The 25739-nt window shown below is 38.4% G+C and overlaps 1 protein-coding gene and 1 long non-coding RNA gene across 2 annotated transcripts in view; both read left to right on the top strand.

Moving 5' to 3' along the window:
- Positions 1–25739, top strand: part of LOC109473786 (PH domain leucine-rich repeat-containing protein phosphatase 2-like) — a 59984-nt gene that overhangs the window by 1191 nt on the left and 33054 nt on the right. The gene's annotated exons all lie outside the window — the stretch shown is intronic.
- LOC109473787 lies at positions 4761–5707 on the top strand. Its single transcript, XR_002140449.1, has 3 exons — positions 4761–4786; positions 5377–5550; positions 5670–5707. It is a non-coding gene; the product is annotated as an uncharacterized LOC109473787 (long non-coding RNA).

Below are 25739 nucleotides of genomic sequence, written 5' to 3'. Positions count from 1 at the left end.
TTCTTCATCACCCTACCTTAATCAGTCCTAGGTTTGTGTATTTGATTGTTTGTGTGAGCTAACGTAGGAAACCCAGCTGCCTTGGGCGGTGCGTTCGCCATCGATGTTGTTGATATTTGTAAGCGTGACTGTGTATGTGACATGACATCATCATCGCGGCGCACACACGCCTCACAAACATGCCGCCCTGCCCTCGTCTCGCATCTGGAGCGGAAAACGTCCTCCCGTGCCTCTGTTCCACCGATTTAAAAACCAACAACAACATGTCCAGGGGGAGAAAATCCCCCTCTTGTAGCAGATATTCACTAGAGTGAATAAACGCTAGCCCTAAACTCCAAAATTCCTGTGGTTTCCGTTGTACTGCAAACGATTGGGCGGGTCCACCCGCAACCACATGGTGTAAAATTATACACATCCTCAGTTCTCACCACATTAGCTCGTTCACAAAATTTACACCGAAAAAAAGTCAACCTAGTGACATGTATTTGCCAACAACGTGCCGGAATTTGTTTCTACTGCTTCATTATTATAGTATTGACAGCAATGTCAGCCAAAACACACATTTGACAAGAGGGCGTGTCAACTTAAAAACTACAACACTCATTTGCTTTGCAACCTCCACAATAACACGTATTTTATCCTTCAAGATTAGCAAGAGAAGTGCAGTGTTTACAAGGGATAAGAAAATTATGTCGTAAACGTCCAGTCCTGTAGGTCTGGAAGCCTTATCACTAGGAGAGGGTGTGTCCACATTGTTGACATAAACCGCTACATGTGTGGCTAGTTACATCTGATAGCTTGACAGCAAAATTACCTACCAAGCAAGTTTGTTGTGAGGTGTGAGATAATTTCAGCCCTAGTTTACACAGAAATGTTCAACCTAGGGAGCACGGCTTGTGTTGATATGTGATTGGTATGGGGTCGATGTCTGTCTTTTGCTTGGGTTTGTGTGGGAAAAAACGTGGGCATTGTTAGTCTGCAATGTTGTCCTCATTCTTCTTTTCAATGGGGGATCAATGGTATTCACAGTGCCAACATGACTGTCAAACAAGCTTTCCCATGGAGAAAAAAAGTGGTCTCCCAAGCGTGGAGAGAAGTTGGGACTCGGTAAAATGTTTGCGGTGCCGTTTGTTTTGTTTTGTTTCCAGTATTGAGTCATGTAGGGTGTGGTGCCTGGGAGTTCCCTGACCAAAGTACAGCCTAAAAACTCTCCATTAGGCCACACCAATTTAATTTCTTGGTTAACGGATTCGCCGCTTCATTTTTTTCTGATTTGCAAATAAAAATAAAAATCCAGAATCAACTGCAAAATGCTCATCTTTTGCCCTGAACAGTTGAAAACAGTCCTTTTCATCCTAGTTGTTACAGTTATTCCATCTTTCAATGCAGTAGTATCATTAAACGTTCAAAATTCATTGTTTAAATTTTGAACCAGCCTGGTGTGTTGACTTTATGGCTCCTATCGTACCATTTGGGGCCATAATAGGATGCCTAGGCCTGTTTTTATTTTATTTTTTTTTCGCCCGCCCGCTCCATTATTTTTGTAGAAAAATCCGTTAACCAAGAAATTAAATTGGTGTGGCCTTATGCAAAGATTGAAAGAATGTAACAAAACAGTAGATTATCATCTGTTTGTGTCCTTAATTCCTTGGCTTCATTATCTGCGAAAACCGAATTATGGGGTTGTTTTGTGGCTGGCTAAACTTGTTTTGTTGTCTCTCATGTAACACCTTTGTGGTGCCCTGTTCAAACAGTAAACTCAATTCTCCATGGTGGATTTGAAGTACTGCTTTGGTACTCATTGGGGCATATCAAAATGAAAGTTTGGCTGGCCCCTTGTGCAAAGAACTTTTGCCACTTGTGCAAAGGAGCAACAGAAACAGAGACGGGGGGCGCCACAGACTTTCTGCAACCTATGATCCACTGCTTACGGAGTCATATGTGTTATCTGCGTGACGTCACGGAAGAGGTGGATTGCTCATTCCTTGACAAAGACTGGAGTTGTACAGTTGAAAATTTGGGTGAGTCCAATTTGTTGTGTTGGAAATTACAGTTTAAACTTGCTGCATAATGATTTCTACCAACACAGATGAACTTTCAAGATGAGCAACAGAAAAGATTCCTAGTCCTTCAAAATTGTCACCAAGTATTTACTACCAGGACAGGTAGTTAGATGCTGACAAATGCCAGGTTGACAGCAAGGATTGAGTGATGATTCAGAAAAGGGCTCTGGATTTTGTAGTCCGGCCATGCCTGTAATGTGTTTGATGTGCTGATTTCTGTGTTTGATATCAAGGAAGGGGTGGGGGTTAAATTTGTGAGTTTGCAGATATCTTGCTTAGTAAGTTAGTGCCACAAAAACATTGCTTAAGAAAATTATTTTCGCTGAGGTTCAACTGTTAAAAGATTTGAACGTATGACGATGACAGTGGATGTACAAAATTTACATGTAAAGGAATTTTTTGCTCTTAATCTTATGGGTTCCACAAAGTTCATACACAAACATGTATAATGTAAAACCTGAATTGTACCAGTTTATTTTTTTTAGTTAATATTTGTATGCAGTTGAAAGTCAGCCTTACATCCAAGTATTAAAGCTGGTTACAGTTGCACTATATATAGTGGCAACTTCGGTAATATTACTCCAAACTGAACATCTGTAGTTTTTCACTGCTTGTTTTATAGGCATTTGGGAGGAATTATTGGGAACACATGTTTATGTTCTTAATCTTGTACTCATAATTAGAATCAGCTTTGGGTATGGTCTCCCTTCAAACTACCGCCCCCTCCAACAAGTAGGGAAAATGAAGTTGAATCTGACATTATAATAAAAAAAAATCCTAAGAACATGTAACAGTTGTAGAAATACTAAGAAATACCCATCTGCAGTCTGCAATTTTGCAGAGACAATTTCAATGTTGCAGAAGAAAAGTTTAGCAGCCTGCAATCTTGCAGACTGAAAAAAGTCAGGATAGGGGTTCAGTTGTGCCTGTGTAATGTTGTTTAGAAGCTTTTGCCTTACTACTGACTTTATAACGTACATAATATGCATGTATTTTTCATGTAAAATGTTTGCAAACATGCCATTTTGTATGAATTTGAGTTGGGTTTAAAAGTGCATATTTGCAGAAAATATTTCCAAATTGCAGAACAATATAATGTCATTCTGCAATATTGCAGAACATTGAAAAAAAGTATTTTGTGTAATAAAGGGAAGTGTTTATTATGATGTGCACTCTTCCAGACAGGTGTTTATTTTCTATAACAGCTAGCCCGCTAGCTTGTCCCGTTAGCCTGGCCAGGTCGTTAACCTGAACATCCATGTAATTATCACCCCAGATTACCTATTAACCACTTCACCTGCACTATTGTCTGAAGAGTGAAGTGCCCTCAGGCATGGCCTATTGTCCAGTCTGGCACAAGTGGTACTCTCCAAGCAGAGGTTTGGGGTTATTTTTAGCGTGTTTTTAGGCTTTTTTGTCGGGGTTTCCCTCTTGCACTGGATTTTTTTCCCCACCAAACCAGTGCAAAAGAGAAACCCTGATAAAAAAGCCTAAAAAAACGCTAAAAATAACCCCAAACCCAAACCTCTGCTTGGAGAGTACAAGTGGGTCCTGAAGTGGACTGGGCTTCCAGTACTCTCTTGCTTGTGTTGGTAGCTGCTTGTACCTGTACAGGTGTGTGTCAAGTATACCTGTGTAGGAACAAGAAGTTCTTCAATGGCAGTACACCTTTTCTTTGATGCCATACATGTGTACTATGGGTGTGTTTCATTTGCAGCAATATGCATTACATAAGTAACACTAACAGTAGCCATCAAAATTTGAAAGAAAAAAAACAACAAAACTTTGGATCACAAAACCTGTGTAGGAACAAGAAGTTCTTCAATAGCAGTACACCGTTTCTTTGATGTCATACATGTGTACTATGGGTGTGTTTCATTTGCAGCAATATGCATTACATAAGTAACAGTAGCCATCAAAATTTGAAAGAAAAAAAATTTGGATCACAGAAATTTAGATTTGTTTACTATGCATAATGTACTTGACTTGCATTTACAGTATATTTCTGCTAATGATTTGGCCAATACCTCTCACACATATAGGGAGGCCAAAGTGAAAGTTAAACACCAGGGGCATTTTCATGGCATGTTCCACCAGGAAATTGGAATTTCTATTATAATCCGAACATATCACCTGAAAGAACGCAAAAAGTTCTATAAGTCTGCCAAGTTTGGTTTGGTATTTCCCTCTATATCATGATTTATCGCAATTTGAAAACCGTACATAAGTCAGTTTTCACGCCGCTCGGGCCGTCGGCGTATTCAAAATGGCGCCCGCGCTAATGTATTAAATCCCATACCCCAATTTCAAAGTGCGCGCGCCCAGAATGGGCTTAGATGTAATACTAACTTTGATTGGTCGTCGCTTTGCTGAAATAAGTCGTACAGCCAATCCAAGACCAGCTTCTGAAAGCTAATATTTGGGAGAAACCAACTTGCCTATGCGGGGATAGCTTGGTGCAGTGCAGGGTTAGTGCGTGCGGTGTTGAAAATAGGTCATTTTTCTTCACGTAGTAACTCAAAATTTCTTAAAGATATCAAACTCCGCATAGAATGTGTGTGTAGGTAGCAGTGTTGTTCACATTTGTGTGGATTTTCGTGGCCATAGAAGCAATAATGTCGTGCGATGGCCATCGGCGCGGAGAGTGTCAGTCGGAGAGACGACGTTTTCAAGGCGCCGCCATTTTCCCTGCTGTTCAGAGGCATGAAGGACGTAACTTTCCGGTGAGTTTTCGACACGTAATCGAGTTTGTTTCACTCAAGCTACAGTCAAAGCACGCATATATAGTTTGTAGACATTATGTGATAGATTTTCTTTGTCTTGTACCTCGTAAATAGACGGCGAATTTAGAACATTTTCTTGTTATGTTATGGGGTGGCGGTGGGAGGGGGGCGCACCAACATGTTTCCAGTTGCAGTTTTGTTTTATAATTCATACCATTTTTGGGAAAGAAGGTTTTGCCTATAGTATCCCGATCTCGAATCAGCCACATGTTGCGTACTTTATGCACTCCTAATTTAGTTATTTCTCTGGGTTTAAATTCATTTATTGACTGTGGTAGCACAAATTTTATTGTGTTCATATATTTTGTATTCATTACATAAGAAACTCACTAGCCATGGGGTAAATTCTTCCAGGGTTCAGAATATAACAAATATTGTCTCTAGGATTTATTGTGGTGATTTCATTATTGCTTGTGTGTAGGACCTTTTTTAAGTACCATGTATGGAATTCATTAATTTTTTTATGTATGTTCAATTTTTTTATGTATGTTCAATTATTCATTTCCTTCTGTAATTTATCTGATTTATAGGCTAGACGAAGATGGACTTCCCACATCAAGATGTACATTCCAGTCCCTCACAAACTGGGATGTCCTGGAAATGTTCGCTACACGCAAACATACTTATGCCCTCACACCTGTAAAAAGATCCAAGCTAAGGAGACTCCTATGGCGCAGCTCCGTCACGTCGCGCTGTACAAATAGGTGAGCTGAATGAAATCACTTACACGCTATTTCACTCAAGTCAGTGACTTTGTATTATGTTGAAATAATGTGTCTTTTATTGCTAAATACATGTATGTCTTTTGTTTCTGTATCTCCAGCAGAGAGCAGTGAATCCAGCGACGAGGAGACACCTCTGATCTGGCGCAGCTTCGCCATCCCAGAAGTGGCCCACGATGTGGGTTCGCCATCGCATCGGCACTATAGACAGGTTTGACTGTACTTCCCTTTCCAAAGTGCTGATGTCACATTGCTGTGTTTTCTGAATTATCTTACTTAATAATGACAACCAACTATACCCTTTTTGTGGCTTTGATTTCTGTAGGTCACGAGGACCCATGCAGCTCCAGCGAAGACTTCGGTGAAGACGACATGCGAACGTTGGCACACCTTGCATATACTATAGGGAAGGAGGCACCTGTTACAAAATGCCATGTTTAGATTTATCAGTATATGTGCACTAGGGTTATTAAGACCACTGTCACTGATTTCTGCAATAGAGCATACTTATATCATATTGGAAGTGCAATTTGATGCCTCAAGTTCCATTGAAAGTTGTTTTTTGCGTGGACAGAAAATATCTCATGTGGGGTGGGGAGGGGGGCGGTTAGTACAAAATGCCAATTTCAAGTTCAGCTATCTCTGTTTCTGTGTACAATAGGCTTATTATTGCTATAGATTAATGAAATATAGCATAACAGCACATTGTGGGTGCAATTTCGTGCCTCTACTTGCATTGAAAGTTGTCTTTTGGGTTGACAGAAAGTGTCTCATGTTGTCATAGTTGGGGTGGGGAGGGGGGCGGTTGGAACAAAATGTCATTTTCAAGTTCAGCTATCTCTGTTTCTGTGTACAATAGGCTTGTTATTGCTATAGATTAGTGAAATATAGCATAACAGCACATTGTGAGTGCAATTTCATATCTCTACTTGCATTGAAAGTTGTCTTTTGGGTTGACAGAAAGTGTCTCATGTTGTCATATTTAGGGTGGGGAGGGGGGCGTTTAGTACAAAATGCCATTTTCAAGTTCAGCTATATCTGTTTCTGAGTACAATAGGCTTGTTATTGTCATGGATTTGAAAAATATAGCATAACAGCACATTGTAAATTCAATTTGATGTCTCTGGTGCCATTGAAAAATGTCATTTTGGTTGAAAGAAAGTGGGTTTGTTACAATATTTTGTAATTTGGAACTTAACCATAATTTCTCAGAAATTAGGGAGGATATATAATATTTGGTACTTGTTTCATCTGTTTGGCCACAAAACACACATTTTGAGCCCAAAACCAGCTCTCTACAGCAAAAAATAAAGAATTTCACTTTGCCGTTTGTTTTTTTGCCTTAAATTTTGGCAATTTTCGCTCCGGCACCAGATTTACGGGTACTTGCGAATGAGTATGAAGTGTCAGAGACAATCAAGGACATATCAATAGCTTCATCCAACAAAGTTTTGTTCATATCTTTAAAATATTTACTGAGAAATAGTTGTTTCTGGTTTTATTGACTTCTGAAAACCATACTTCTGCATATATTTACTGCGCCGTGTAAGCCGATTTTTGTAATTTTTTTCCATTTTCACAAGCAATAAAATTCAACTTCCCAAAAAGGTATGACTCTGAAATTTTCAGTGACTGTACTTTGTAGCACGTTCTAACAGTGTATGGCGTTTCAATGGTCAGCAATGCTTAATTCTTCTGTAATGTGCTTTCAAAAATGCTTCCTGGGAACTTTTCACTTTGGCCTCCCTAACACATACACCATATATAGATCTTTTGTGTCTTCCCACAGTGTATCCTTTGTAATAGCCTGCAGAAATAGCTATATACTGCAAGATGTAACCACCGCAAATGTAAATTGCATTTACATAACAGTGTATTTCTACTAATGATGTGGCCAATTCCTTTCACACATACTTTACACAACCATATATAGATCTTTGTGACAGTGTATCCTTTGTATTGTAATAGCATGCAGAAATAGATATATACTGCAAGATATAATGACCACCACAAATGTAACTGCATTTACATAACAGTGTATTTCTACTAATGATTTGGCCAGTACCTTTCACACACACACAACCATATATAGATCTTTGTGTCTTCCCACACCCACAGTGTATCCTTTGTAATAGCCTGCAGAAATAGGTATAAACTGCAAGATATAACCACTGCAAAATAACCACCACAAATGTAAATGCATTTGCAGAACAGTGTATTTCTACTAATGATTTGGCCAGTACCTCACACACACACAACCATATATAGATCTTTGTGTCTTCCCATACCCACAGTGTATCCTTTGTAATAGCCTGCAGAAATAGCTTTTACATGACAGAATGAGTTTGCCTTGTCCCCAGGACTACAGAAGGGATTTGTCTCCCATAAAACATTCAGCCTCGCAGGTATGGAGGCTTGAAAGCCCCTGAATTATAGCGGTAACTGCAAGGATTGGCAGGTAATATGAAATACATGATTACCGGCTTCCAATTCTGTATAGGTTTTAGAGGAATAATCTATCTATACACACACGCTGTATCTTTATTTATACACAGGCTTTGTGGTAGATGAATACCAATGCCCTCATTTGCAGGGTTTTCGGTCCAAAAGTTGAATGGTAATCAAAAATTAAAGGAAAGCTCTAGAGTAAAGAAGAACCCAGTGAATTATAAGATGAGGACTAACATGTGTCCTGCTGCTCAGTAGGTGTATTATACCAAGGAACTAGTGCAGAAGATAATGATGGTACTACAAAAGATACCAGATACACAGTCAGGGCTCGAAATTCATTTTTGGGAATAGGTGCACTGGTGCACCCAACCTAAAAAATTGGGTGTACAAAAAATTTTTTGGGTGCACCAATCCATGATAACTAGAATGTCAGCAATACCTAATTATGTTTTAAAGAAAAGTACTGCAACAATGATTCTATTATTTTTCTGACACTTGGATGTTAAAACAGGGCTCGAAATACTGGGTGCATGTGCACCTTGTTGCTGTGCACCCAATGTTTTTCTGTGGGTACACACCAGTGCACCTAAATGTTTTCATAGGTTTACATAATGTTAAATGTGTAGTAGTATACAGCATATTCGCAAATTCTTAGTGTCAGAAAATTAATATTGTCGAAGTACTGTACTTTTCTGTAGAAATCAAACATTTCCTAACATTCTACTTATTTTATCTTAAATAGTGCACCAAAAATTTTTTTTGGGGGTAAATAACGTACAAAAATATTTGGGTGCTCTGGTGCACCCACAGAAAAAAATTGGGTGCACAGCTCAGTATTTCCAGCCCTGCCAGTGTACCTCCCTCTGTTGTGAATGATCAATGATGCACCCCATGATGAAATGGGGCTCCTCCTTGCTGCCATCATTTGTTTTGAATGGGAGCACCAAACCCCATAATTTACCACAGTCTTCACATGTTCATGAGGAGAGGCAGCCATTTATCTTTCTGGGAAGCCTGTGACAAGGAAATTAGAAGTGGTATACCAGGTAGTTAGACGATTCCATTGGGATTTTTCTATTTCCTCCTTCTTGATTCAACACTTCTTCACTTTGCCTCTCCAATGCATCTCAGTGTAACCTTTTTGATGCTTTTTTTTCTTTTCCCAAGGTGTAGTTGAAATGTTGACACATGACATTGCAAAATGGCAGTGACAATATTTTTTGTTTTCCCCCATCCCAGAATTACAAAATGGACTGTCTCTTACGACCTTGCATAACATAATAATCTTACGTAACGTGATAAAGTGCATCTTAGGTTTGCTTTTGTCAGAGGATTTTTTATGGTACACTGATGATTAGTGGCCTTGCAAGTTGCTTGACAACATATCTACATATTCCCTAGATTCTATTATTATTAATCATAGAGTTAGTGTTCACAAATGCTTTCTTCATTTTGATCAAAATACACAATTATTAAAGCCAGAAAAAGAAATATTCATTATGTATTGTCGTCAGACGCAACTGTCATTTGTATATATACATCTAGATACAAGGGATATTAAAAAAACACTGTATTAAATTAGATTTTAAATTACAAAATATGAATTATGTAGGTAAGTATGACTATGGTAAGTATGGAGAAATAGACACAAGTTAGGTTTATATATACAGTTTATTGCAAATACTTGCCCGAGGGCTAATTGCAGTTACAAACAACATAAGAAAGAAAATACAATGGTATGTGAGACTATATCTACTTCTAGTATTATACTATATTCTACAACATATATGGTACTAGTTTTACTGGGTTTGACTTCTTCTTTTTAGGCAGGAAGACGAATTTACCCACTTCTTCTATAATATGTGGGTTCTTTGATTTTAGTAGTAAAATTGTTTATACGATCATACAGCCATCTTTTTTGCTAATGTCAAAATCTGGAGGCGACAAAATCTCCTGGATATCCCTCTAAACCTGACAAAACGTAACCCGCTTATCTCAATCTAATTAGTATATTGCCATGGTAACGGAGTGGTGTGATCCCCTGACAAGATTACTTGGTGACATTTGGCTGTTGGATGCAGTAATTGCCTGCCAATATCTCAGGGAACTGAAGGAGGGATCAGTTACAACCTCCCTGTATCCAAGGAGGCCATAGCTGGATGCAGAGGGAAATACTCGATGGTACTCAGTGTTAGAAATACCCATCTGCAGTCTGCATTTTGCAGAGACATTTTTAATATGATATGGCAGAAGAAAAATGAAGCAACCTGCAATTTTGCAGGATTCAATGGTGTTTGAGAGCTTTTGTGTTTACTACTGACTCTATAATATACAAGTAATTTTGCATGTATTTTTTCAGAACATGCAATTTTATGTATGCCTAAGTTTAAATCCGCAGTTTAAATTTGCAGAAAGTATTTTCAAATTGCAGAACAAAATTTTGGCATTCTGCAATATTGCAGAACACTGAAAAAAAGTATTTCTACAAGTGGTACTAGTAATATAAAACAAAATATGCTGGAGAGGATTTTTTTGCAGAAATGTAGGAAATATTACGTGCAGAAATGTAGGTTATTTATGTGCAGAAAAATGAGGAAATATTTGTAGGAAATAATATGGTGCAAAAATGCTGGAAATGTTGTATAGATTGTAATATACTTCTTATTTCATGTCCTAATCACACAGTGCAATCGTTGGAATCTGTTTCCCTCTGTGTTGCTGATACAGCCTTCACATTCTGCTAAACCACAGGAAGCTGGCTAATGACCGGTCTGCTAAAATTGGACCAGATGAAATTTATGGTCCGACATATTTTTCTGCACTCAACATTTCCATCATTTGGCCTTGTTGTCTTTGATCGATTCTCCATATAAAAATTACTGTTTACTGTATTCTTGCACGATATGTCCAATATTTTAATTTCCAATATTTTAGGTACCAATATTTCTTACATTTTTTTCACATTAACCACGTTTTTGCATGTATCCTAAAGATCTATTATTGCACACGATGTCCTGCTTTTTTTCACATTTTGAACATTTTCACATGTGGTAATATTTTCAAAATTTTCGCTGCTGCAGATTGAACATAAGGTGCCAAATAGCACCAAGATACGCATCGTGTAACTGTTATACATTTTGTATATACAGGCTGAATCTGAGTCTTGTATTACGGTGCTATTTTCAGTCACAAGGGAAGATACTTGAAAACATTGGGTATGATGAAAAGCTGGCCAGTGGTAGCTGGATAAACAGAAATTGAGAAAAGCTTTCTGTCATGGTTTTTCGCTCAGTTTTTTTTTGTCAGAGGAAAAATTAGGTTATCGTCATATTATTTATGATATTTACATCTCTGTATAGATGTATTATTTCAATAAGATAGCATATGCACTGTTTTCTCTTGTCAATGCTGGTGTTGGGGGGCTTGTTTTGGCAACGATGACATGCTGTTGGTCGAACAGCATTAACAGTCTTGACCTAGGTGGCCTTGGTAGGCCCAAGGGGAGCATGGGAAAGGGCAAGAGGTCTACTGTAAACCTGATAATTGACACACATCGACTGATATGTTACTGTAATGGGATGGTTCACCATTGTGTTGCAGAATTTTTTTTCAGTCATTGTGAAATGCAGTGAGGGGAAATATTTTACAAGAAATAATTATATAGCATTTTGTTGTCAGATCATCAATCGTGGAAACAACTTATGGTCGACGATGATGATTAGTGCTGTGTACCTAAACCCACATTTATGTTCAGGTCCGGATTCAAGTCCAGAGGTTTAGGTTCAGTTCTGGACTCGTAAGTCCGGACCTAAACCCATGGCATATACAAAATTGCATGTTGGCAACCTTGCAGTGTTGTATGGGCAAAACTGTGGCCACATAACATAGAGTTGGTTGGACACTTGACGATGCCCAATGGCAATGTTTTCTTCATTTTGTAGCACAGATTTTGCAATCTATGGAAGTTTTAGGTGGTTTGGAAAGAAAAGGGGTATGTGACATGTAATAAGTCCAGAATCGGTTCTTGACTTTTAGTTTTTTTTGCTTGAACCTAAACATTTCTACAAGTTCGGAACTGGTCCAGCAAACTGGTACACAGCACTACCGAATGATGATGATGAAGTCAAGACACAACTTCCTGCAGTGGTAAAACTGATGTCCTCTTTTTTTCATAACAAAATAGATCTGTCCATGTCAAAGTTAGGTTTGTTATTAATATTACTAGTATGCCATATTGTAGGGTAGTAGATTGAACTGTTATTTTTAGTATGCTGCAGAATCGTTCTACCAGTTTGTCTTTAAATTTCTTTAAATTTTTGCCTTGTCCAGTCTTGTACTGGTTCAATAGAAGTTCAAGGTTGTAAGTCCACACATCTCTCTGTGTGTAACCTCTAGTCTGCATACCAGCATGTGTTAAAGTTAGAATTACCCAAACCCCCCTTGGTTTACGGAATGAAAACATTGTGTGTTTGTGGGTGGAGAAATTTGGTCCCACTGTAAAAATAGCATCTAAAACTGAAGACCGGCTACAGTGGCATCACTATGATTAACTGTACTGTTCCTATTGATAACAGAGGATACTACATAGCAGAGTATTCAAGTCAGATTCTGTTACAATGTACATGTCATGACAGAAAGCTATTCTTCAGAAGACAGTTCTTAGTAATATCTTACTACAAAGTAATGAACATTTTAGCTGATGTGTTTTCTTGGAAACCTAGGGTAAAAATAAAGAAACAGCTGTCAGTTATTTAATCACCCTTGGAGGAGTTGTAAGCATAGCAGTATTATATTCCAGTTCCATTATGCATTCTTATGAAAGTCTATCTGAATTTTTGCCTTCTCTATATGTTTTACAGGTCGGGAAAACCAAAAACCAAACAATTTTTCAGTTCAGTTTTTCTGTTACCCTTCCCACTGAGTGAATGCATGGACCCTCTCTGTAATGGCTTGCACATGTAATGTCCAGTGGGAGGTAGACATGTTTTATTTCCTGAACTAACATTATTGCCAACAGCCAGCTACAGTAGGGGACAGTCCATTGTTGGAAGTGACGTTAAGGGTGTGGTACAAATTGTCTTATATGAGTGATTTCAGTATTTTACCTACTGTATATATTTTCCCTATGCGTGTCACTTGAACAAGATACTTGTAGAAAATTTAGGAAGTAAGCTTTGTTTTTTTTAAGGAATCTTGAATCTCCTACCACCCTCTCCCGTAGGTTACTGACCGGTCCCTAAGTATCCAGGCAAGGAGGTGTGTTTTATTAGACAGTATCCAGATCCTCCTGATCTGACAAGACAGGACCATTAAACCCCTGATGGCCGTGCCTGGTGCTTTCATGGGGGTCTGTATGGGGGTCTTGAACAACCTTCATTTTGAATTTTGGATGTTTGATTTTCGAATTGAAATTTTCCCTATACATCATGCAAAATGGCCTATTATAGTTTATACACTATGTTTATGAGTAGTTGCATATGTAATGCTGTGTATGGATTACAAATGCTGTGTATAGAGTACAAATAAATAACTACAGCAGTGCACAAAATACATTTTTGAACCAGGTTGCCCACTTGGCAGAAATTAGGTTGCATACATAAGCCTTTGACAATATTTCTAACATCCTTTAGTTAACTGATACTAGTAATTGCCATAAATACCTAAAATTAAAAAGCATCTGCCGGATACAGTGGTGTAAGCCAAGTGAACATGATTTGGTGGGGGTGGGTGGGCATTAGCACACTTGGCTACATATAGGTTCAAAAATAGGTTGCCCCAAGTAAAATTTGGTTGCCTGGGGCAACTGGGCAACCAGGTATTTTACACACTGTAAGAGTAAAAGCATGAAAATATAAGAGGGAAAACCATGGTATACACAATTTCAACGAATGAAACAGGTTTAAATTTTGCTCCAAGCCCCATTTTTTTCTCCCCATCCTCTTGTTTAATTTTTACCTTAGAATCCCCAAAAAACAAGGAAATGAACTGATATGGCTTTCATTTGTACTAATGACTATCAAAGAAACCTTCAGTTTGTCCAAAGAACCACACCACATGTACAGTCATCCCCTGTAGAATGTGAGAACATTAATTATTAACGTAGGAACATGTAACCTGTGGTGAGGTTATCAAGCAATAATGTGTAGATAATGCGCCTGGTGTGTGGACTAATAAGGGTCATGCTCTTGGAGAAAAACTCCTGGGAATAGTATAATTGCACCAAAAATGACTCTATTACATTTTCAGAATAAGTTGGTCAATGATTATAAAAGTAGTAAGGAAGATAAGGCCACGCCAATTTAATTTGTTGTTTCTCAGATTTTTTCAGAAAAAATATGAAGCGACAGGGCTAAATAAAAATTAGAAAAAAAAAACAGGCCAAGGCACGCTATCAAGGCTGGAAATGTTACGATATGAGCCATGTGGTCAACATACCAGGCTGGTTTATAATTATAGATTTTGAACTTTTAATGAAATGAAGTTGCATTGTTAGATTGAAAAACTTACACAACTAGGAAGAAAGGGACTTTCTTCAACCATTCTTTCATTGAGCCTTTTGCAGTTGATTCAGAACCAAAATTTTTTATTTATTTTTTTTGCAAGTCAGAAAAAAATGGACAGGGCAAATCTGAGAAACAACATATTAAATTGGTGTGGCCTAACAAGATGAAAACAATCAAGGCTTGGAGGTAAATTTATACCTTACTCCCCATAACTGGGTGTATGTACCATAGTATAAACTCACCCCTCGGGCTATGTTGTCATGTTTACTCCTAAGTTCCATGTAAATACTAATCCATTGGTGGAAGAAAATACACTTGAGACTTGTTCTTTTCAGGGTTGGGTATACTCTATTCACAAATATTTTTTGTATTTAGCAATTTTAAAAAAATATTTGACCAATACTATTGGTATTTGGTACTAAAACCACACCAATTTAATCTGTTGGTTCGCAGATTACTCAGAAAAAAATATGAAGCAACAGGGCGAAAAAAAAACAGGTCTAGGCATCCTATTAGTATTACAGCCCCAAATGCTTCAATAGGAGCCATGAAGTCAACACAAAAGGCTTGATCAAAATTAAAAAAAATGAATTATGAACTTTTAATCAAACCACTGCATTGATTGATGGAAAAACTGTAACAACATGGAATAAAAGGACTTTCCTCAACTGTTGGGGGCAAAATATGAGCATTTTTTAGTTGATTCAGAACCAGAATTTTTTTTTTGGCAAATCAGAAAAAAATGAAGAGGTGAATCTGAGAGCTAACAAATTAAATTGGTGTGGCCTAAAGTAAGTTTATACATCCTAGATAAACCCAGGACTTGCTGTGTAAGCTTGGCGACTACCTCATGTACATAAAAATGATAAATCATGTCTAGTTAGCAGCACTAGTTGTTGCAGGGCTGCTTGAACTATCATCACCCCACCATCAATCAGTAAATTTACTAGCTTAGGGAACAGACAGACTCACTTGTCCAGACCAAAATATCACACATACCCACATGTGGAACTTATTAGGGAATGATCAACCTTGTTGAGGAGGCCTCCTTTCGATTAGGCGTTCTCTTTGAGCACTGCCACTTGGCAAGCAGGTATAACAATTGGTCATTACGATGTTTGCTTATAAACACTTAGATTCAGTACGCCTTATTTATTGCGGCCTGAAGGTGCAGCCTAAACTTGTTGAGATATCTGTTCCTTTGAATGTGTTTTTCAGAGTTCCTTTCTTCAATTCTATTAGTCCATACTGGCATACATTAATATTTATTTGACGATGCAAGGCTCTAGCCAGCACCAGTTTTTCCGTCAATTACCAGAACTTATGGTAGCATTTGACGGAAATTTTGTCTGTCGACCAACAAAAATCTTGGGCAAAAATATGAAAAGGATCACTGACAACCACTCTCAAAACCATGATTTGCCTCTCAAAATGCGGCAAATTGCGTTTTTGAAGGTTTGAAAGTCCAAAATATGCCGCTGGACCCCCCTAGATTGCGAACGCCTATGGCGCTCCCCTCCCCAAATCCCATGACAAACTTGGGCAGACAGAAAAAAAGTTTCAAGCTGGCTAGAGCCCTGATTTTCAGGTGGAAGAAAAAGGAATGCAAGGACAAGCAGTGAACTGTCAAAATAGGAGTGATAAATAATCTAAGTAGGAGTGATAAGCAAAATAGGAGTGATAAATAAACTAAATGATAAATCATGCTTTTTTTAGCAGCCTTTCTACTAGGCTTTCCGTGAAGAGGTTTCATAGAGCCTTGCATAGTGAGAGTTTGTGTTACAATTTACATAGAGTAGAGTTCAGCAGAGTTGCCTGTGTGAGTTATGTAGATTGACTCTTGTGCGTGGCATCTGGCCCACCTTGCGCTGGCACTGTTGTCTATCAGTTCACTAATTGGGTACAACTACTTGAGCCTCGTCTGGTTTACATTAATCCTCTGAAGTTCATGGCACAGCCCTTTGCCATCATCAAGTCTAGTCTACGAAGTCTTGTGTCTGAGAAAAGGAAAACAAAAAATAAAAGACCTCTTTGCTGTTAGTTACATAACAAAAGTTGTCAAAACTGTTGTTTTTTGGTCAGACAGATATTCCTGTATAATAATAATACAATGACTTGCTGGTTACCCAACATAGTAGTTTATCTCACCTAATTGTAAAGGTGTGAAAGTTAGTAATCATGTGGGATTTGTTTTAATCTTTTATCCCTGGGGTTCCTAAGGAGGTGCTAGAAATGCCCCTAATCACTTAGTGTATCCTCACATGTACTAGGTTAAAAACAGATAAATTCTGTTGAATTCGTTGCCAGATTTGACCCTAGTTATACTGGCTACACTGATTTGGAACACCTCTTTCTAAACTTTGGCTCTTTGTCAAAATAAACAAAACTGTGAATGCTCCAAACTTCACATGTTTTCATAGCTTAACATGGTACTTGTGTTGAGACATTTGCTTAAACCAGCAAGTACAACTGCCAGAGAAATATTTAGTGCCACACATATTGCACAGCATATTCTGTTAGGTAAATGGTTACTATTTCTGGTGATTTGACTTTAATTCTCTCTCAGAAAAATTGAAATTTGTGACATGCTGTGACCATGATTGTAGGTAATTCAGTGTTCGATCTGAATCATATGTCGTCTACTTCTGTCAAAAAGCCTGCAAATTACAGAGAAATCACACCTGCCATACAAACAAGTCTATGGTGACCACTCAAGCCTTGAGTGTGACCATTTTCTTCAAGTCCCTTGACTCAAGGGACTTGAAGAAAATGGTCACACTTGATACATGGTCACTATACACAGGATTCAGGTCAATCGTTCAATAGCAAAAATTATCTACTGAACCACCAAATAGTGGCCACCATAGCCAAGGTGGTGACCACTACAGGTTTGACTGGTGATGTTTTGAAGGAGACAAAGCTTTTGTTGGTTTGGCCCACAAGGCTTGACAAGGCTAACAACATCTACTGTTAGTGGACCTACAGGTGGTCTGTATATTGTGTGGTTCTTCAAGCACAGGTGTCAGGTTCCTGCTACAACAACAACAGTCAGGAGAGCTCTGTTCAAGGTCATATCAGTCAGGAGTGGAAGACACAGTGGTAGGCCTTGAAATTAACTTTTCTTCCTATTGTCCCAGCCTTGTCCCAAAAATAAATCTGAATTGTCCCGAAGTGAGGATGAACTGTCCCAACTTGTTTTGGGGGAAGTTTTGTACGACTTCAACTTGAAGTCAACTTTATTTTGCTTATGTTCACTCCCAGTTGCAATAAAATTTCAGGAAAAAATTTTTTCGGGGGGGTGGGGAGTTTTCGGGATCCAAAAGCTGGGACACGTGTGACATTATTTTTCTATTGTCCCAAAAACGTACCAAAGTGTCTTTTTAGTTGTCCCAGCCTAAATTTTAGGGGCCAGTGGCCACTGGACCACCTTTAATTTCGAGTGGGTGAGAAGTGGGTGAGAAGAGATTGGTTAACGCATCTAACATCTACCAATTTGTGAAAAGTTTTGGGGGTACTGTAAATCGTACAACTTGACAGTTTGCCAATTTGTAAAAAAGATTTTTTTTGTCAATCCACCATTGAAAAAAAGGAAGGGCATTTTGATGTCAAATGTAGGTTTTCACCATAATTATATTATAAGTATCCTTAGCTTTGATTTTGGGCGTTCAGAAACCACCTATTGTCTTTCTCATAACCAGGACTTGTACCAGTGATTAGGTATTATTAGGGTAAATTCTGAACTGGATGATGTCTGGATTTAAGCTCCTACCATCACATAGCGAACACAAATTTGTTGTCACCTCAAAGAGGTGTACTGAGAAGGTTATCTAGATGCTATGGAGAAGGTTAATCAGATAAGTTCAATGTCAGCAGAAATTGATGGCCCAATAAGCGGGAGGAGCCATCGTGACCCCAAACAAATCATGATCAACCCAAGCTTTGGAGTTTAATCCCGTAAAGTCTCGGACTGTGGATTATTATCTTCCGAGCCCCTCACTGAGATCCTGACTTATGGTGTGTGGACAACATCACACAAGTCATCTGAGGTAAGGCCACACCAATTTAATTTCTTGGTTCTCGGATGTTTTCATGAAAGATATGAAGCGACAGGACGAAAAAATAAAATAAAAACAGGTCTAGGCATCCATATAGCCCCAAATGAAGTCAACACAAAAGGCAGGGTCAATGTTTAAACAATGAATCTTGAACATTTAATAAAACCACTGCATTGATAGATGGAAAAACTGTCACAAGTAGGAAGAAAAGGACTTTCCTCAACTGTTGGGGGCAAAATATGAGCATTATTGAGTTGATTCAGAACCAGAATTTTTTTTTTTTGCAAATCAGGAAAAAAATGAAGAGGCGAATCCGAGAACCAACAAATTAAATTGGTGTGGCCTAAGGCTAGGGTCGTCCTGGCAAGTTACAGGGTTAATTCATGGAAGATAACGGATTGTAAGGGAAGATAAAAAAAGAGCATATTTTGAAATTCATGAAACTGTGAAATATGTCTCCCTTGTATGACCTCCTATATTACAGAATTATTTCAACTGCGAATTTAGAACACTGCGAAACCCTTCCAGTGTTCTATCCAGGATTTTTTCATAGCATAGGGGTCAGGTACAGAAGAGCAACTTTCGTGGTGCAAATCGCCCCCTTAGACATTTTCTTGTTTAATGTGGAACAGATTTTGTGAAGTTAAGGTTTTCCCTTTGCTATAGCTTCATTCTAAAGTTATATTTTCATTTTTTGCAAGATTTACGAAGGTTCTCCCTCACAGTGCCGGTTGAAACTTAGCATAGGGGTCAAAATTATAGCATAGGGGTCAAAATTATAGCATAGGGGGCCCCTATGCTAAAAAGGCCAGTCAAGAACACTGCCTTCCTTTCCCTCCTATAGCGAAATACAGCCACCTCGAAAGTGCATGAATGTACAGTATCCAAGGCAGGGCGTGGTTGGTCACAGAAGAATGGCCCATGCTTTACCCCTGGCACTGGTGCCCCCCAGCTGACAGGTGCCTGGGGGCATGTGGAATGGATGTGGCGGTATGCCATTACAACTAACATGACTGATACCGCTGTCTGCTGCAATCTTTGTCATGTAGAAATTCAGCTGCATCCAAAACCATACCCACAGTTGGGCCATACCAATTTATTATCTCGGTTGTCAGACATGTTTAGTAAAAATTCCAGCCAATAGGAGAGATTCTTTATTGACACAACAAAAAGTACAGGGACTTTTGTATGGTCTTCTACAACTAAAGGTCTAACAAAGTTAAATACATGTATGGATAACTTCATCTTACGTACACAGAATATAATATGTATGTGGCAAATTACATACAGAATATAATAGGAAAACATGCTTGGGAGAAATACTTGCCTTGGACTATATTCAGCTCTGAGGAAGGTAACTTATACTAAGTTATAGACATGTGAAATGTGAGCAAGGTAGGAAGAATCCCTTGTTGTGTGTAAGAAAATCCCAAGATTATAAATTTTTTTCCCCATGAAGCTGTAGCCTTCGTACAGGCTTTCCACTCAGATTGTGCTGTCATGTTCAATGATGTTGGTCTTCAATGTAAACTTAAATTTTTCCAATCCTAGAACCAACAATTTAAATTGGGGTGGCCAAAAGACACACTATAGTGGCACGTTCCAACAGTATTGAAGGAGATATTCTATGTAACCCTTTTACGTGAATTGACAATAGCAGGATTTGTAGCTGAATCATTTTCATTTGACCATGCCAAAAGAGGGAAAAAGTTTTACGTTCGCCCAGGGGTAGATTCTAACCGCTCCTGGCAATTTTCAAGGTCAGTCTACATGCACCGTGACCTTTTGACCAGAGCAGGCATTTTCTCTAACCTTCTCGTAGGCAACAACGAGAAGATTAAATTATCATTTTTCTTTATGACCTTCCCTTGTCCAGGCTGCCATTTACTAACTAATGAAAGGTTTTCCAAGCATAAGAAGGATGTATGGAATGCAATTTTTAGAAAAGAGAGGCATACTAAGGCCATACCAATTTAATTTGTTGGTTCTCGGATTCGCCTCTTTATTGTTTTCTGATTTGCAAAGAAATAAGTTCATGTCTCATTTCGTACCATTTGTGGCTATAATAGGATGCCTAGACCTGTTTTTTTTTCGACCTGTCGCTTTATATTTTTTCTGAAAAAATCTGAGAACCAACACATTAAATTGGTGTGGCCTAAAGAGTAGAAACACAAAGTGTACATCATCAATTTTCTGGTACATGTGAAACAATGTAAAAACATGACAAGGTTGCTGCTACCAGGAAATATTAAATTGCTTTTGATTCCTCCTTTTTATACAAGGAAGTAGAAAGATGTTGACAATTTCATTTATACCAAATTGTGTCAACCACGAATTTAAAACTCTCTGAAAATCAATAGTTTGTGCTTATAAAGATGCATTTCTTCCCTGGTCTCACAGTCACTGACGAAAGCTAGTGGATGCTAGCTGAAACGTCTGACCATTTCCAAAATCATATCCAGTTGCTTTCAATAAGTAACTGCTTTTTGTCGTATCTTATTACCTGGATGTCTAACCTTCATCCACGCTTTGAAAACCTACCTTTCCCACTTTCCGCCAAATAAGACCACTGTGAAAGTTTCACGATTTACAGTATGACAATCTCCTCCTGTTCAAGTACATGGGACAAGAGAACAAAGAGATTCAATTTGTGCTGACCTTGCTGCACCTCACTGCCAACAGTATACATGTGTAATCCGGCATGTTGTTAGTTCCTTTGCAACTTGGGCGTGATGTTTGCACCCAGTAGGACAAAACATGATGTGTTAGGCATTCAAATGCTACAAATCCCCCTTTTCCCCCTGCTGCGAAATTATGTTAGGCCACTCCAATTTAATTTGTTGTTTCTCAGATTTTTTCATGAAAAAATATGAAGTGACAGGATGAAAAAAAAAAAAAACAGGTCTAGGCATCCTATCATAGCCCCAAATGCTACGATAAGAGCCATGAAGTCAACACAAAAGGCTGGGTTAATATTTCAACAATGAATGTTGAACTTTTTATCAAACCAAAAACTTTAACAGCTAGGAAGAAAAGGACTTTCCTCAACTGTTGGGGGTAAAATATGAGCATTTTTTAGTTGATTCAGAACCAAATTTTTTTTTGCAAATCAGAAAAATCCGAGAACCAACAAATTAAATTGGTGTGGCCTTACGGAAGGATACAGCAGAAAGAGAATATTTTAATGGACAGCATGTTATAAGATGCTGAGTTGATCAATCTAAATGAAGATGAATGTCCTGTGGTTTGCCAGTCACAGCTGGAGGGATTTAGTTACAGTTACCTGTTATCAATCGCTTTTATCTTCCAGTCTGGAGAATTTGACATTCAATATTGATACATGTTCTTTGTACTGGGTGTGGTGAGAAGTGAGCTGGAAAGGGTCCAAAGCTGTTGCGTAATACAGGGCAACAACCTTGCATCATTTTCACCTTTAGGCTTAGTTAGATTGCCAATGTTTTGTTCTTGTGTATTACCAATAATGTTCATGTTGTCCATGCATACAAACAAAGGATTATTCCTTACCTATTTGTACTTCTAAAGTTTAAATCCTGGCTGGTACTTGTATGAAGTTACTAACATTGTTACCTGCAGATAAAACAAGCTGCTAGGGGGCTTTACACTTATTACTGACAGGAAAAGCTATCCGCCACTCACAAATCAAAACCATGGCATGTCCAGGACAAAAGATACAAAAACTGAAACTGTAAGGTCTGCTGCAGTACCAAGGTCAGCCACCAGAAGGCCCAAAATGGACCTTGACCTTTGCCTACCCAACACCTACCCACATACCAAATATCATTACAATCTATCCAAAGGTTCTGCTGGCCGCGGAAACACAAACACACAGACAGACACACCAAAAACAATACCTCCATTTTTCATGGAGGTAAAAAAAGAGTATTTCCAGCCCTGTATACTTTCCTTGTACCGGTAATGTCCTTATTTCCAGCTGTAGTTTCCATTCCGAACACATATCCTGTGTTATCCTTCAGGGTACCACCCTGCCATGGATGGTTTGCTGCAGGAGATTGCCTGTGTGCCAAGAATGGCAGCATGGCAACTTCAATGCTATAACCTGTTTGTCAGTATTGTAGGTTGCATGGACTTTTGTACATGTTATAATTTGTTTGTACGCAGAGACACACGAATGAATACCAGTAGTTAAAACTATCATTTACAAGTCCCCAGGAGCAGTTTACTGTATATTCACGTTATGTTCACAGTAGCAAAATTTCACGGTCTGAAAAAATGGATATGTTCACGGAATTATATATTAACGTGGGAACGGGTTTTCTGCGCGTGAAAAATTTGCGCGTGAAAAATTTGCGCGTGTAAAATTAATTTCCTGAAATATGTCAGAAAATGTATAGTACAAAAATTAACGACAGGAAAAAGTGATCCCATGATATAATTTTCCATCAGTTAGCTGTGGTCTTTGCCTTAAAAACTACTGGTTCTGTAGGTCCCCTGGGAATAGGTTACTTTGCAAATCATTTGAAATCTACTCTCAAAGTTGTCAGAAGGCATTTTTCCCAGTATAAGGTTTTGTATTGTAAGATGAGACAATAGATATTAGATATAATTCTTAAATTTCAGATATTTTCAAGCAGATTCTTTCACGCGCATATTTCAACCTTTTTTGCGCGTGAAAACTGAACATTTGAAAATCACTCAAAGCTGGTCGAAAAAAGGTTCTGTACTCTAGGATAGATAACTATGATGCTTTATTCAATTTCATATCATCTGTTTTAACCTCTAAAGTTTTGAACTGCAGAAAGTTTTAAATCCCTTGGGAGTTATGATTTGCATATGTTCACCGGCAGAATGTGGTAGCTGTATGTGTCAAATTGGCTGCAAATTCAGCCTCTCTTATGATGGTGAAGAGAAGCCAAGAAACTCTTTATAATCATATACCCATCCTTCAGAATAAATGAATACTGAAGTTAGTTATATTAATACTGAACCAGTTACATTTACTTTCATGTCTGTAGGTCACACTCACTGTGCCACAGGACACTAATTCTCATCTCAGTTACAAACATTGTACTTCAGTTGTACATTTGACAACTCTATGGTCAAGAAATGCTGGAGATTTTTTTTATAGATTACTGTACTATGATGATCCAGACACTGGCAGATGGTTGATACTGCTTGACCTAATTTCGAAGTAAATATTTTGAGATACCTTTGGTGGAATATCTTCGTCTACAGTTTATAGATCTGTTACATGTAGTCTTGTCTTTGTGTCAGTCAAATTCAGCATGATCTCAGATCCCCAAAAATACATAGCTTCAATTTACTCTTATATGTAGCAAGTACCAAGCTAAAGAAATCTTACAAGACTTTACAAAAACAGTCTCCATTGCTCTGTGTGTTGTTTCAGCAAATTGAGATTTCATGGAAGATGTATCAGTTTACTCCAGTGACCTGAAACTCTCAGGGCAAGTCAGGGCAGGCATCTGTACTAGTACCAGTACCTGCCATAACTATAGAACCACTAATAAAATGTGGGTACAAATAAAGAAAATTATCTTAATGACTGCAATTTGATTTTGTTGGAAGACAAGTCTAGGGACAGCCTGATTGTGTATGTTTATTAATGTATACCAGGTATGAACAGTATCAGCAGATTTAGATTTCACGCTGTATCACTTACATGTTACAAAAGTGCCCTGTAGATGACCCTTCATACTCCTGGTTCACAGTATTTGTCAGAAGTGACTGTGTGAGGGAAAGTTGTTTGAAACCTGGTCAGGTGACCACCTCATCCTGATGTGACTGACTTTTCTTAGGGTCATTAACTCATTTGAAATTTCACCAAAAAGGCAAAAGAGACCCGACAACCTATCTAGTAAACTATAGCCTAGGTAGTACCGTACCAAACCTTTGGTTGGCTTGGTGGTAATTTTTTAGCCTGGGTGCCAAATCCGTAGCACACTGAACACAACGTATCTCAGTGAGGCTCACTGTGAGATACTTTGTGTTCAGTGTGCTATGGGTTTGGCACCCAGGCTATAATTTTCAAGCACAGGCAAGTTATACCACTGACCATATCTCTAGCTGGTTTCCCTGTATCTGCTGACTTCCTGTAATGCTTAGTCTTCAACATTGTGAGCAAAGAAACTTAAAACCTACCACCATCTCTGGAAAGGATTATTAGAAGGGGGCACCCTTTCGAAATTTTGAGGGGGAGGGGAAAAGAATCCATTGAAATTTGCTGCCTTGCAAGTTTGACTACATGGATGGGTTTACACATTCCTTTACTAATACCAGGAAGTCTTGTTGGTGTGTTTAGGTTTTAACATTCAAATCAAAAAAGGAGGGGGGGGTATGGCTTCCACAAAATTTGTTTCCCTCTTATGGAACTTGACATGGACAGTTTTTGAGGTGAAAGCATGCTGAACAAAGAGTACAGTCATGTTTTAGATTACAATTAAAAAAAATTAATAGCATTTGTCTGAGGCTGAGCTAAACACTGATGCATCTAAATATTGACTGTTCTCGGTGACTAACCTATGTTCCGAAATCTCTATGTTCCGAAATCTCTATGTTCCGAACTCCATAAATACGGGTCTTTCATTTAAAATTATGCTCTTTTTAGTAAGCTCGCATATAATTTGCGTTTTTCCAGATGACCCCGCGTCGGGTTGATAGCATCAGCAAGCACTGAATTACGAGGACAATTACGAGGACATGGAAAAGATACACCTGAACAATGAACAAGATATGCAATATCTATATTGACATCTATATTATATATTAACATGAATATACAATTATTTGGGTTGTCGATAGATTCACCAAAACGGGAACATGCCAAAAATTATTATAGTTTACGTTAGATGCGGTTTAGAAATGGCGCGTGTTCAGGCTGGAGTGCATTTGGCAGCTGGCATTTTGGAGTCTGGTTCGAGATTTTCCAACCGACCCAAGCAAATGAGTGCTAGAATAAGGTATATAGCATGTATTAAAGGTTAATACTAATAAATACTGCATAATTTTTCATGGTGACCGTTTGATTTGGATCACCGACGTCACCGGCCACAGCGCGACGAGTACCGGAAATGTAGCTGCATGGGGATTGAACGCACTTATTCCGCACTTCTTCGTAATATTATTAGTAGTTACTAGTATGTCTGTAATCAATATTATATACATC

The sequence above is a fragment of the Branchiostoma belcheri genome, unplaced genomic scaffold, assembly GCF_001625305.1.
Source record: "Branchiostoma belcheri isolate BF01 breed outbred unplaced genomic scaffold, Haploidv18h27 scaffold3, whole genome shotgun sequence".
In the NCBI taxonomy this organism is placed as follows: domain Eukaryota; kingdom Metazoa; phylum Chordata; class Leptocardii; order Amphioxiformes; family Branchiostomatidae; genus Branchiostoma; species Branchiostoma belcheri.
Note: the sequence above shows the minus strand (reverse complement) of the source record. Positions and strands in the feature narration are given on the sequence as shown.